This window comes from Anopheles stephensi (assembly GCF_013141755.1).
Source record: "Anopheles stephensi strain Indian chromosome Y unlocalized genomic scaffold, UCI_ANSTEP_V1.0 chrY33, whole genome shotgun sequence".
Taxonomy (NCBI): Eukaryota; Metazoa; Arthropoda; class Insecta; order Diptera; family Culicidae; genus Anopheles; species Anopheles stephensi.
This window is the reverse complement of record NW_023405006.1, coordinates 90226-104169: the sequence shown is the minus strand read 5'-3', so window position 1 is coordinate 104169 and position 13944 is coordinate 90226. Positions and strand designations below refer to the sequence as shown.

Here is a 13944-nt window from a genome sequence, read left to right as displayed (position 1 = left end):
AAGCTTCTCCTCTTTTCAGTTGTCGGACTTCGAGGGAGAAGGCGTCTTGTTGTGCTAATCTGCAGAGAGCAGTTTTGGCAGCGGCGATGTATGGTGGCGGTATCATCAGTGATGATGAAGACGGCGACAGCTGCTGGGTGCGCGCCTTCTGTTTTGCGTTGCGTGCAAAACGTATGCAATGCGCAATGATGCGCAGCAGTCTGGTGTAGGATGAGTAGATATCGAACCACGGATGAGTTGGTGTACTAACGATATTCGCACTCACCTGACGGATTTCGAGATCAACTCCGTCAATCGATTCAGGATTCGGGTGTGGCCAGTGGGATGACGGAAGCACAAACCAGTCCGGGCCAGTCATTGCCGGGGATGAGAATGGTGCTGCACTTCGGCGACGCGATTGGCCACAAAGGTCTTCCAAGTGTTTGGGGGAGACGCAATCCAGTTCAGTGTGACGGTAGAGTCGGACCAGAAGACGGATTCGGATGCTTCGAGCTGTATCGCTTTCCTGACGCGGTGGTGTAGATGAGCTCCCAAAACAGCAGCGCTAAGCTCCAACCTCGGTAGCGTGATGCGTTTAAGAGGTGCCACCCGGGACTTAGATGCTAGGAGCCTGATTCGGACCTCTCCTGACGCGTTCTCACAGCGCGCATAAACGCACGCGCCGTAGGCTGTCTCGGAAGCATCGGTGAAGGTGTGGAGCTCTGCTTTAGAATGGGGTAAGAGAACATAACGATTAATTTTACATTCTCGAAGAGAGTTCCAATCGGGCTGAATCGCCTTCCACTTGTTGCAGATGACATCGGGGACGGGATCGTCCCAGACGGATCTCAGTAGCCACAGCTCTTGCATCAGCATCTTTGCGCGGATGATAATCGGGGCGATTAATCCGAGTGGGTCATACATTTTGGCAGTGCATGACAAAATGGATCGACGGGTAAGTGTGGTTGGTTCGTCACAAACGTTGGGTTCGGAGCACAATTCATCAGATTCAGGTTTCCAGGAGATGCCAAGCGCCTTCACTGTCTCGTTGGGAACAAACTGGTACAAGGACTGCGTACCGATTTGATCAGCACACAAACCAGACAGCACATCGAGGCGATTCGAGGTCCATTTGCGCAGTTCGAACCCACCCTTGGCAAGTACACCAGCAAGCTCTTTACGAAGAAGGAGCGCATCTTCCACGGTATCGGCTCCACCATGAAATCTTCGACGTAAAAGTTTCGTTTGAGGGCAGAGCAAGCAGGCGAATAGTCGGAACCTTCATCTTCCACTAGTTGAAGCAAAGTGCGTGTAGCTAGGAACGAGGATGGCGTGAGACCGTACGTGACCGTATTGAGTTCGTAAGTGTGGACTGGTGTTTGAGGCGAAAAACGAAACAGGATGCGTACGAAGCGGCGATCGTCGGGATGAAGCAAGACCTGCCGATACATTTTCGCTATATCACCAACAAGAGCAACCGGGTACGAACGGAAACGCAGAATTACATCAAGTAGGTCATCTTGCACTGTAGGTCCGACACATAGAACATCATTTAACGAATAACCTGTACTCGTTTTTGCAGAACCGTCAAACACTACTCTCACTTTCGTGGTGGAACTAGAGGCTTTGAAGACGGGGTGATGCGGCAAATAGTATTCCTGTTTTTCTGCAACTTTGGTAGTTACGGGAGACATGTGACCAAGCTCTAAATACTCCTTCATGAAATCGTGATACGCTGATTTTAACTGTGGATCGCGCTCTAATCTTCTCTCCAGAAACTGAAAACGTCGCAATGCAGCTGCTTTCGACACACCGAGCTTTTCGTTGAAGTCGGGGCGTCTGGGAAGGCGAACGATGTATCGGCCTAAATCATCACGTTGGGTGGTGTTGCGAACGCGACAAAATAAAATTGAGCTAACTGACAGGCATGCAAGAGTTAAAAGAAAAACTTTAAATAACTAAATATCTTTATTTAGGGTAAATTCTCATCGGCAAATATTAATTTAGGAAAAACCTAAACTCACAAAAAGGCCTCGTACCAAAAGGAATAATGAAACTATGATAAACAATGGTAACGTGTAAGGACATGTCATAAAACAGCTCGAAATTATCCAGACATCAGGAAATGCTAAATAAACTTAGGCCATGTGATAAGACAAGATTAAAAAACATAGACCGGAAAAGAGCCTAACACATGCATTATCGCTGCGCATTTAGTTTCATGAAAAAGGACCAACGCTAAGATCAAGGTACGATCGTATTATCCGCTATCCGCTATCCGTATAGGTTCGGGATACGCCCGACACTATAGGTTTATGTTACCTCAGGTAAAAAAAGGGGCTTTCTCTTTTAAACTTTTCCTTTCATTCTAACAACCTAATTTTCGTGATTATTTTAGTATATAAGACAGGATATTTTGAGAATAAAATCGACTTGTAATCCAGACCTCAACGAAGAAACTTGTGTTTCATTGTTTGGGTATCCATACAGAATCGGGAAAGTTTCACCTTTGCCTTCTCTCCGGATGTTGGTCCCGCACTTTGGTTTCTCCCCACTCCGTCGGAAGAATTAGGCGAAATCAAGCCAAGCAAGAACCACGGTTAGATACTTCTCCTGGTTATCCAGGAAAAAAGGTTAATCGTCTGATCGAGCTACGGCATTCCCGTTGTCCACGCCGAGTTAGTGAAGTGCGAGTCCGCCACTAAAAACTTCTCTTGGTTATCCAGGAAAAAAGGTTAGCCGCCTGATTCAAGCAACTCTGACAAGACCAGGAATCTGCACTACAGTGCTATAAGTTAACCGATCGAGTGTCGTTGCGATCATATCAATGTGCACAAGTGCAGAACAAAATCGGAGAGCATCAGTGAGTGCCAGTGCGTGATATAAGCTATATATAAGCAATAAACACGGCTCCGAACTAACCCAGACCAAAGGGTAATAGAGTTCTTCCAAAAAGGTAGAACTAAACAGAGTACGTTATTTTACTATCCGAGAACAATAGTGTTACAATTCGGCTCCGGAGTGAACGAAAAAAGTACACATCCGAAACAAACTCGAAAGAAACTTTAAATGTTTGAGAAAGAAAAACTCTTTAGTGAAGACGTCTATGCTGATGAAAGAAATCGTATTATAGCATAAATCGTGTTTAATAATCAGTTCGTGGACAACCGCAGAACAATAAGTAAACCGAGTGAATGACGTTGCGATCGCATTAAAGTGCTCGAGTTGAAACAATTGAGGACATAAAATTACCAGTGCATAAAGGAAGCTAATCAGCAATAAGCACATGGGAAAGAGTTCTCGTAAGGCGTATCTTAACGGAGTAAGTCAGTGACCATCAGCGCAGATGGTATTTTAGTACGACTCCAGAGTGAAGTATCAGCGAGATCGAGACCACATTAAACTACCGGGCACTTCAAGGAAAGGTAACACCGAAAACGGTAAGGCAAACTATCTTATTTTATAGCTCAGACTAGGAATTTTAAAGATCCGACGACATGCCATATAAATTTACCACGAACACATCCAGCAGTTGCCGATTGTGCGTGGCGGAAGACACTTCCGAAGAAAGCATGATTTCATGCTATGAATGTCATAGATGGTTTCATTTAACATGTGCCAAACTATCACGTAAACCAAACCCGGAAGAATGTTGGCTTTGCGTAAAATGTCAAAAAATAGCGTACGAACTTAATAGATTGCCCAAAGAATCTGCTAGTAAGGATACAGAGGCTATGTTCTCACGACTATTGCTTGGTCAACAAGAACAATCAAAGGAACAGTTACAAGAATTTCTAAAAGCAGTAACAACTATTGCGAGCGACAAACAAGGATCACCGCACATAGAAACGCTATTGAAAAGGCAATCGCTTATGCAGTTGCCGAGATTTGGCTGGAAACCTGTAGAATGGCCAAATTTCAAACAAACATTTGATGATACTAATGAGGAGGGAAGATTCTCTAATTTAGAAATTTTAAATTGCCTTAAACAGGCTTTATATGGACCAGCCCTCAAAAGCGTTCAACAACTAATGTTGGATTCTTCAAACGTGCCAGAAATAATGGCACGCTTAAAGAACTCCGTCGGGAGAACAGATTTAGTGTATCTTGAGCTACGTAATAATCTGGAGAGGAGATTCCAAAAGCATTGTCGTGGAAATGGTAAACGCTTTAGAAAACCTCATTCAAGTAGTTAATTTAATGAAGGAACCTGATTACTTGAAAGACCACACTCTAGTGTTGGAGTTGACTGCTAGGCTACCACACCAAATTCAGGAAAGAAGAGCCCAGTATATGGCTGAAGCTGAATCACCGTTAAAGGTTCAAACTTTAGAAAACCTATGCGATTGGCTGAGACCTTTCGCTAAAGCGCAAACATGTTAAAAACAACATCCGCACATACACAACGTGGAGGCATTCATCTCCACGAACAAAAAATTCCATACAAAGGTTTTACACAACCAATCAAAAGGGGTAAGGATTTCGAACAGAATTCGAAAGAAGCAAGCAAATGCTTAATATGCAATAAGCTACATGAAACGATCAAATGTTATGCATTGGTCAATGAGGTGCCATCTGAGCGAATAAAAATTGCTTAAAATAGAGGTTTATGTTTAGGTTGCTTGAAATCTAACAATCATACAATACATGATTGTAGATCCGCGCCAATATGCGGGATAAATGGATGCACCGATAAGCATCATAAAATGCTTCATGTACCTCAAAATTTTGAAATCGCAGGAGTAAACAATCATCAAGAACTAGAAGCAACATCATCAACGCGTTTCCAAGTGTTGCCAGTTGAATTAATAAACGGCGATCACAAAATAAAAACCTATGCGCTTTTAGACCCTGGTTCATCCTCGACCCTATTAGAAGAAAAAGTTGCGCGACAACTTAACCTAAATGGGGAAGTAAAACCGCTCCAATTACTATGGACACAAGGCAAACAAACTGGACACGTTAAAAGCCAAAACGTGGAATTGAGAATCAAGAGTCCAACTAAAAAGGGTTTTCAACTGAAGAATGTGAGAACGGTTAAAGATTTGAAATTACCTGTTCAATCTTTAGATTATGATGATCTAAGTAAAAAATATCCTCACCTTCCTGTTTGCTAATCTTCCTGTTTCAGGATTTCAAAACATTCAACCCACTATAATGTTCGGCTTGAATAACAATCATTTATTAATGGGGTTTAAACATAAATATGGTAAACCCACGGAACCGATAGCAATGAGGACAAGATTAGGTTAGCTAATTTACGGAAAAACAACCGAAAGCCAAGAAGAGGAATATTCCATGATAGTACAAGAGAAAGAAGGTCTTCGTAAACCAATATCCACCAAATTTTCAGTAGAAAAGTGTGGATTAAAACCAGGTGTTCAAATTTCTTAACCTACGGATATTGCAAACTCAAGCTTAAAACAACCAGCAAAACGACGGAAAATAAAATCTTAAAAAATAATTCGCAGAGATATCAATAACCATCAGTCAAAGAGAGACAAATCCGGAGAGATTCGTCAAAAGAGCTACAAATTAATAAATAAAAATTCAGTTCTTGATGCATCAACTACAAAAAAGAAAAGAAATAGGATTTCTACCTGCAACGCAAACTCCAACTTTTTAATGGAAGTACAGATGAAAAAAGATCAAAAAGGATCTGCACCTGTAAAAACTTTACACGGGAAATATCGCCGTCCAGTCAATGAACTGGCGGATTTGAATGTTTACGGCAAACAAAAGTTTGAATCACCGTTAAACAAGAAGCAAAGGCTACCCAATAAAGGACCAATTGAAAGTAGTTTTATAGGAATTCATGAAGAAAATATTATCGAAGAGGTAATCGATAAAGAATTACCGACAATAAAGATGAAAAGTAAGAAAATAATTCCTGATACATGGAACTACGAGGTTTTGACACCCAGCTCAAGGAAAGCTACTGCAATCACACAAACGATTAAGCCTATAGGAAAAGGGTTTATTGGTTTAATCAAAGGCCTCAGGGTATTGTTCCACAATTTATCGACCTTTATATTAATCATGTTATTTCTCTTTTCAGCTGAAGTTTTGGGTAATACAACAAGGGGATTGATTTCATATTTGATTGCAACCAACAAACTATTCTAAAAAGAAAAAAGCCTCTTGCATGCCACAAATGATATAAGAAGACAAGAAAATCTATCAAATCAAATCGACACCAATGAAGCGTTCAAGTATTTTAACTTTCAAAAATTCAAAGTAAAAAACGATCGTCAAATGGACATTTCGAGAAAAAATACACATTAGTTTTCTAAAAGAGTAGAAGTGAAGAGATTAGCTCAAACGTTAGAAAAAATCGACTATGACTCTGTATATCAAAAGTCTTGTAATTGCAACGCACCCGCGCAAGGGCAACGCATTTCATCAGTAACGTCTGAGTTCAACCAGAATCAGAGAAGTCTTCAGAGCGTCATTCTTCATCCGGTAGAAACAGTTGGTCTACTATCAACAATTAGATGACAACGGTCAACGTCGAAGGGAACTACGAAACGGTAATATGCGGTTGGCTAGTGCTTAGATACGAAATTGGCTATCTCAACAAAAACGTGGAACTTCAAAGGGTGTGCAAAGTCACAACTATAATCTACGAAGAAAGCTAGCTAATGTTCAACTATCAAACGTTCAAGGTCGAACATATGCTGTATGTCTTGCTTACGCCATCGAGAGACTACTGTTTGGTCATATGGGCCGAGTCTGATGGAAAGCAAGGTCAAGATGCTGAGATCTATAGAAGATGAAAACCTGCTATACAAAGTGATGAGAGAATCACTTCTTCTGTGCAACTAAATCAGAGCCGAACAACACCCAAGTCTACAATAGTTTCCGCATAACGCCTTACTGCGGTCTAAACTTTAATCTTGGTCGACTAGCTGATTCGAATGTATCTTCAACTATCGATATCTAAATCGTAAAGTCCAGTATCGAGTTGACGACTATTCTTCACATCGTAGCCACTTGAGAAATCGCCCAACTGAAGTCATCGTGTTAAAGACGACGACGTGTGAAATCAACGAGGAACTACAACATCTCTTATCCTGTAGAGATTCTTGAAATCGTGTCAATCAAAGTCGTATCTGAGCTTCAACGCCCAACGCGCAGCCCAACGAGTAGTCCAATGTGCAACCAACAGTGAATTATGCCTCACAACTATCATCTCCTTCGTTATCGCCGCGACAACCTACGAGCACCAACGCATCCTCACCAGCTAGACATCTGTAAATGGTTTCTTCAACCGACTGCAAGCATCGATGAACCATCAACGGCAGAATGCGTGCAATTACAATCAGGTGTAATGAGAGTCGAAACAATTCAATTGATTTAAATATTAGGAAAATTAACTCAAAGGGAGAATTTGAATTTTATCTCGCAGTAATACGTCGCGATTATTTGGTAAAACTTGTAGTTTTACGAGGGCCGGAATGTTGCGAACGCGACAAAATAAAATTGAGCTAAACTGTAAGGCCTGCAAGAGTTAGATGAAAAACTTTAAATAACTAAATATCTTTATTTAGGGTAAATTCTCATCGGCAAATATTAATTTAGGAAAAACCTAAACTCACAAAAAGGCCTCGTACCAAAAGGAATAATGAAACTATGATAAACAATGGTAACGTGTAAAAACATGTCATAAAACTGCTCGAAATTATCCAGACATCAGGAAATCATAAATAAACTCAGGCCATGTGATAAAATACAAGAGTAAAGAACATAGACCGGAAAAGAGCCTAACACATACATTATCACTGCGCATTTAGTTTCATGAAAAAGGACCAACGCGAAGATCAAGGTACGATCGTATTATCCGTAGTGCAGTGACGGAAAGATCACTCGCGAATAGAGTAAACGACGCACAGGCAAAAAATAAACATACACACTTGCACTATAGATTTAGCATATCAAAATATGCATAGGACGATGCGCGATACATTACCCAGAGCCATAAAAAAAGGATCGCCCACGCGATCTCACGGTCCAGAACCATAAACAGATAAGAAAACGTCGCTTCAAGGTTCGGGATACGCCCGACGCTATAGGTTTATGTTACCTCAGGTAAAAAAAGGGGCTATCTCTTTTAAACTTTTCCTTTCATTCTAACAACCTAATTTTCGGGATTATTTTAGTATATAAGACAGGATATTTTGAGAATTAAATCGACTTGTAATCCAGACCTCAACGAAGAAGCTTGTGTTTCATTGTTTGGGTATCCATACAGAATCGGGAAAGTTTCACCTTTGCCTTCCCTCCGGATGTTGGTCCCGCACTTTGGTTTCTCCCCACTCCGTCGGAAGAATTAGGCGAAATCAAGCCAAGCAAGAACTACGGTTAGATACTTCTCCTGGTTATCCAGGAAAAAAGGTTAATCGTCTGATCGAGCTACGGCATTCCCGTTGTCCACGCCGAGTTAGTGAAGTGCGAGTCCGTCGCTAAAAACTTCTCTTGGTTATCCAGGAAAAAAGGTTAGCCGCCTGATTCAAGCAACTCTGACAAGACCAGGAATCTGCGCGGAAATTTCCCGAATCGATCATTCCTTCGCGTGGTTGGTTCAACAACGGTTCGTTATCGAACTAACAAATGGTGGCTCCAGAGAGGAGTTGTTAATATCCGCGCGCGTTAACAACTCATTCGAGCGAACTTACGTTCGTGGTGTGCTGTCGCCAAAAGAACAGCCTCTAACTGAACCCGCACCAAGCAGTGCTTCAAAAAGGTTCAGCTTTAAATTCTGCGCTCGTGAAAAATAAAGTGAATTGCAGCGAGTGGAACGGTTTACAATTAATACACTAAGAACTACAGTGCTATAAGTTAACCGATCGAGTGTCGTTGCGATCATATCAATGTGCACAAGTGCAGAACAAAATCGGAGAGCATCAGTGAGTGCCAGTGCGTGATATAAGCTATATATAAGCAATAAACACGGCTCCGAACTAACCCAGACCAAAGGGTAATAAAGTTCTTCCAAAAAGGTAGAACTAAACGGAGTACGTTATTTTATCCGAGAACAATAGTGTTACAATACGGCTCCGGAGTGAACGAAAAAAGTTCACATCCGAAGCAACTCGAAAGAAACTTTAAATGTTTGAGAAAGAAAAACTCTTCAGTGAAGACGTCTATGCTGATGAAAGAAATCGTATTATAGTGTAAATGGTCAACAGCAGAACAATAAGTTAACCGAGTGAATGACGTTTCGATCGCATTAAAGTGCTCGAGTTTAAACAATTGAGGACATAAAATTACCAGTGCATAAACGAAGCTTATTAGCAATAAGCACGTGGGAATGAGTTCTCATAAGGCGTATCTTAACGGAGTAAGTCAGTTGACTATCGGCGCAGATGGTATTTTAGTACGACTCCGGAGTGAAGTATCAGCGAGATCGAGACCACATTAAACTACCGGGCACGTCAAGGAAAGCTAACACCGAAAACGGTAAGTCAAACTTTCTTATTTTATAGCTCAGAGTAGGAATTTCAAAGATCCGCCTTATAAATTTACCACAAACACATCCGGCAGTTGCCGATTGTGCGTGGCGGAAGACTCTTCCGCAGAAAACGTGATCTCATGCTATGAATGTGATAGATGGTTTCTTTTAACATGTGCCAAACTATCACGTAAACCAAACCCGGAAGAATGTTGGCTTTGCGTAAAATGTCAAAAAATAGCGTACGAACTTAATAGATTGCCCAAAGAATCTGCTAGTAAGGATACAGAGGCTATGTTCTCACGACTATTGCTTGGTCAACAAGAACAATCAAAGGAACAGTTACAAGAATTTCTAAAAGCAGTAACAACTATTGCGAGCGACAAACAAGGATCACCGCACATAGAAACGTTTTTAAAAAGGCAATCGCTTATGCAGTTGCCGAGATTTGGTTGGAATCCTGTAGAATGGCCAAATTTTAAACAAACATTTGATGATACTGATGAGGAGGGAAGATTCTCTAATTTAGAAATTTTAAATAGCCTTAAACAGGCTTTATATGGACCAGCCCTCAAAAGCGTTCAACAACTAATGTTGGATTCTTCAAACGTGCCAGAAATAATGGCACGCTTAAAGAACTCCGTCGGGAGAACAGATTTAGTGTATCTTGAGCTACGTAATAATCTGGAGAGGAGATTCCAAAAGCATTGTCGTGGAAATGGTAAACGCTTTAGAAAACCTCATTCAAGTAGTTAATTTAATGAAGGAACCAGATTACTTGAAAGACCACACTCTAGTGTTGGAGTTGACTACTAGGCTACCACACCAAATTCAGGAAAGAAGAGCCCAGTATATGGCTGAAGCGGAATCACCGTTAAAGGTTCAAACTTTAGAAAACCTATGCGATTGGCTGAGAACTTTCGCTAAAGCGGCAAACATGTTAAAAACAACATCTGCACATACACAACGTGGAGGCATTCATCTCCACGAACAAAAACTCCCATACAAAGGTTTTACACAACCAATCAAAAGGGGTAAGGATTTCGAACAGAATTCGAAAGAAGCAAGCAAATGCTTAATATGCAATAAGCTACATGAAACGATCAAATGTTATGGATTGGTCAATGAGGTGCCATCTGAGCGAATAAAAATTGCTCAAAATAAAGGTTTATGTTTAGGTTGCTTGAAATCTAACAATCATACAATACATGATTGTAGATCCGCGCAAATATGCGGGATAAATGGATGCACCGATAGACATCATAAAATGCTTCATGTACCTCAAAATTTTGAAATCGCAGGAGTAAACAATCATCAAGAACTGGAAGCAACATCATCAACGCACTTCCAAGTGTTGCCAGTTGAATTAATAAACGGCAATCACAAAATAAAAACCTATGCGCTATTAGACCCAGGTTCATCCTCAACCCTATTAGAAGAAAAGGTTGCGCGACAACTTAACCTAAATGGGGAAGTAAAACCGCTCCAATTACTATGGACACAAGGCAAACAGACTGAACACGTTAAAAGCCAAAACGTGGAATTAAGAATCAAGGGTCCAACTAAAAAGGGTTTTCAACTGAAGAATGTGAGAACGGTTAAAGATTTGAAATTACCTGTTCAATCTTTAGATTATGATGATCTAAGCAAAAAATATCCTCACCTTGCTAAACTTCCTGTTTCAGGATTTCAAAATATTCGACCCACTTTAATGATCGGCTTGAATAACAATCATTTATTGATGGGGTTTAAACATAAATATGGCAAACCCACGGAACCGATAGCATTGAGGACATGATTAGGTTGGCTAATTTACGGAAAAACAACCGAAAGCCAGGAAGAGGAATATTCCATGATAGTACAAGAGAAAGAAAGCTTTCGTAAACCAATATCCGACAAATTTTCAGTAGAGAAATGTGGATTAAAACCAGGTGTTCAAATTTCTCTATCTACGGATATTGCAAACTCAAGCTTAAAACAACCAGCAAAACGACGGAAAATAAAATCTGAAAAAATAATTTGCAGAGATATCAATAGCCATCGGTCAAAGAGAGACAAATTCGGAGAGGTTCAAAAGGGCTACAAATTAACAAATGAAAATTCAGTTGTTCAGGTATCAACTACAAAAAAGAAAAGAAATAGGATTTCTACCTGCATCGCAAACTCTAACTTTTTTATGGAAGTACAGATGAAAAAAGATCAAAAAGGATCTACACCTGTAAAAACTTTGCACGGGAAATACCGCCGTTCAGTCAAAGAACTGGCGGATTTGAATGGTTACGGCAAACAAAAGTTTGAATCACCGTTAAACAAGAAACAAAGGCTACCCAATAAAGGACCAATTGAAAGTAGTTTCATAGGAATTCATAAAGAAAATATGTTTGAAGAGGTTATTGATAAAGATTAACCAACAATAAAGATGAAAAAAAAGAAAATAATTCCTGATGCATGGAACTACGAGGTTTTGCCAGCCAGCTCAAGGAAAGCTACTGCAATCACACAAACGATTAAACCTATAGGAAAAGGGTTTATTGGTTTAATCAAAGGCCTCAGGGTATTGTTCCACAATTTATCGACCTTTATATTAATCATGTTATTTCTCTTTTCAGCTGAAGTTCTGGGTAATACAGCAAGGGGATTGATTACATATTTGATTGCGACCAACAAAGTATTCGCAAAAGAAAAAAGCCTCTTGCATGCCACAAATGATATAAGAAGACAAGAAAATCTATCAAATCAAATCGACACCAATGAAGCGTTCAAGTATTTTAACTTTCAAAAATTCAAAGTAGAAAACGATCGTCAAATGGACATTGTGAGAAAAAATACACATTAGTTTTCTAAAAGAGTAGTAGTGAAGAGATTAGCTCAAACGTTAGAAAAAATCGACTATGACTCTCTATATCAAAAGTCTTGTAATTGCAACGCACCCGCGCAAGGGCAACGCATTTCATCAGTAACGTCTGAGTTCAACCAGAATCAGAGAAGTCTTCAGAGCGTCATTCTTCATCCGGTAGAAAAAGTTGGTCTGCTATCAACAATTAGATGACAACGGTCAACGTCGAAGACAACTACGAAGCGGTAATATGCGGTTGGCTAGTGCTTAGATACGAAATTGGCTATCTCAACAAAAAAATGGAACTTCAAAGGGGGTGCAAAGTCACAACTATAATCTACGAAGAAAGCTAGCTAATGTTCAACTATCAAACGTTCAAGGTCGAACAAATGCTGTATGTCTTGCTTACGCCATCGAGAGACTACTGTTTGGTCATATGGGCCGAGTCTGATGGAAAGCAAGGTCAAGATGCTGAGATCTCCAGAAGATGAAAAACCTGTTATACAAAGTGATGAGAGAATCACTTCTTCTGTGCAACTAAATCAGAGCTGAACAACACCCAAGTCTACAATAGTTTCCGCAAAGCGCCTTACTGCGGTTTAAACTATAAGCTTGGTCGACTAGCTGATTCGAATGTATCTTCAACTATCGATATCTAAATCGTAAAGTCCAGTATCGAGTTGACGACTATTCTTCACATCGTAGCCACTTGAGAAATCGCCCAACTGAGGTCATCGTGTTAAAGACGACGACATGTGAAATCAACGAGCAACTACAACATCTCTTATCCTGTAGAGATTCTTGAAATCGTGTTAATCAAAGTCGTATCTGAGCTTCAACGCCCAACGCGCAGCCCAACGAGTAGTCCAATGTGCAACCAACAGTGAATTATGCCTCACTACTATTATCTCCTTCGTCCTTCGTCATCGCCGCGACAACCTACGAGCACCAACGCATCCTCACCGGCTTAACAACTGTAAATGGTTTCTTCAACCGACTGCAAGCATCGATGAACCGTCAACTGCAGAATGCGTGCAATTACAATCAGGTGTCGTATAATGAGAGCGCAAAACAATTCAATTGAATAAAATAATAGGAAAATCAACTCAAAAGGAGAAGTTAAATTTTATCTCGGCAGTAATACGTCGCGTTTATTTGGTAAAACTTGTAGTTTTACGAGGGCCGGAATGTTGCGAACGCGACAAAATAAAATTGAGCTAAACTAACAGGCATGCAAGAGTTAGATGAGAAACTTTAAATAACTAAATATCTTTGTTTAGGATAAATTCTCACCGGAAAATATTATCTTAGGAAAACAACCTTAAGTCACAGAGAGGCCTCATACCGTGAGGAAAACGAAAGTATGGTGCGTTATTGGAAATATCAGAAAGGGGACAATATCCAGACACATGGAAATTATAAATAAACTCAAGCCATGTAATAAAAACGAAAGTGAAGAACATGGCCCGAAAAGGGTTAACACTAGAACACAACGCATACATTTTCATTGCGCGATTAGTTTCATGAAAGAACGACCAACGCACGGTCGTAGGGCAGTGAAGAAAAGACCAACTTGACGAATAGAACAAACGACGCGCAGGCAATAGGCAATAGGAAAATAGGCATACGCACTTGAACCACAAATGCGCAATGCATTACCCATGGTCATAAAACGATA

At 40.5% G+C, this 13944-nt stretch overlaps 1 protein-coding gene across 1 annotated transcript in view; it reads right to left on the bottom strand.

Moving 5' to 3' along the window:
- LOC118515210 overlaps window positions 1-323 on the bottom strand; it is a 28763-nt gene extending 28440 nt beyond the window's left edge. Inside the window, exon 1 of the mRNA XM_036061905.1 lies at window positions 266-323. The gene's annotated coding sequence lies outside the window, so the exon portion shown is untranslated. The remainder of the gene's footprint in view (window positions 1-265) is intronic.
- Between the last annotated feature and the right edge of the window lie 13621 nt (window positions 324-13944).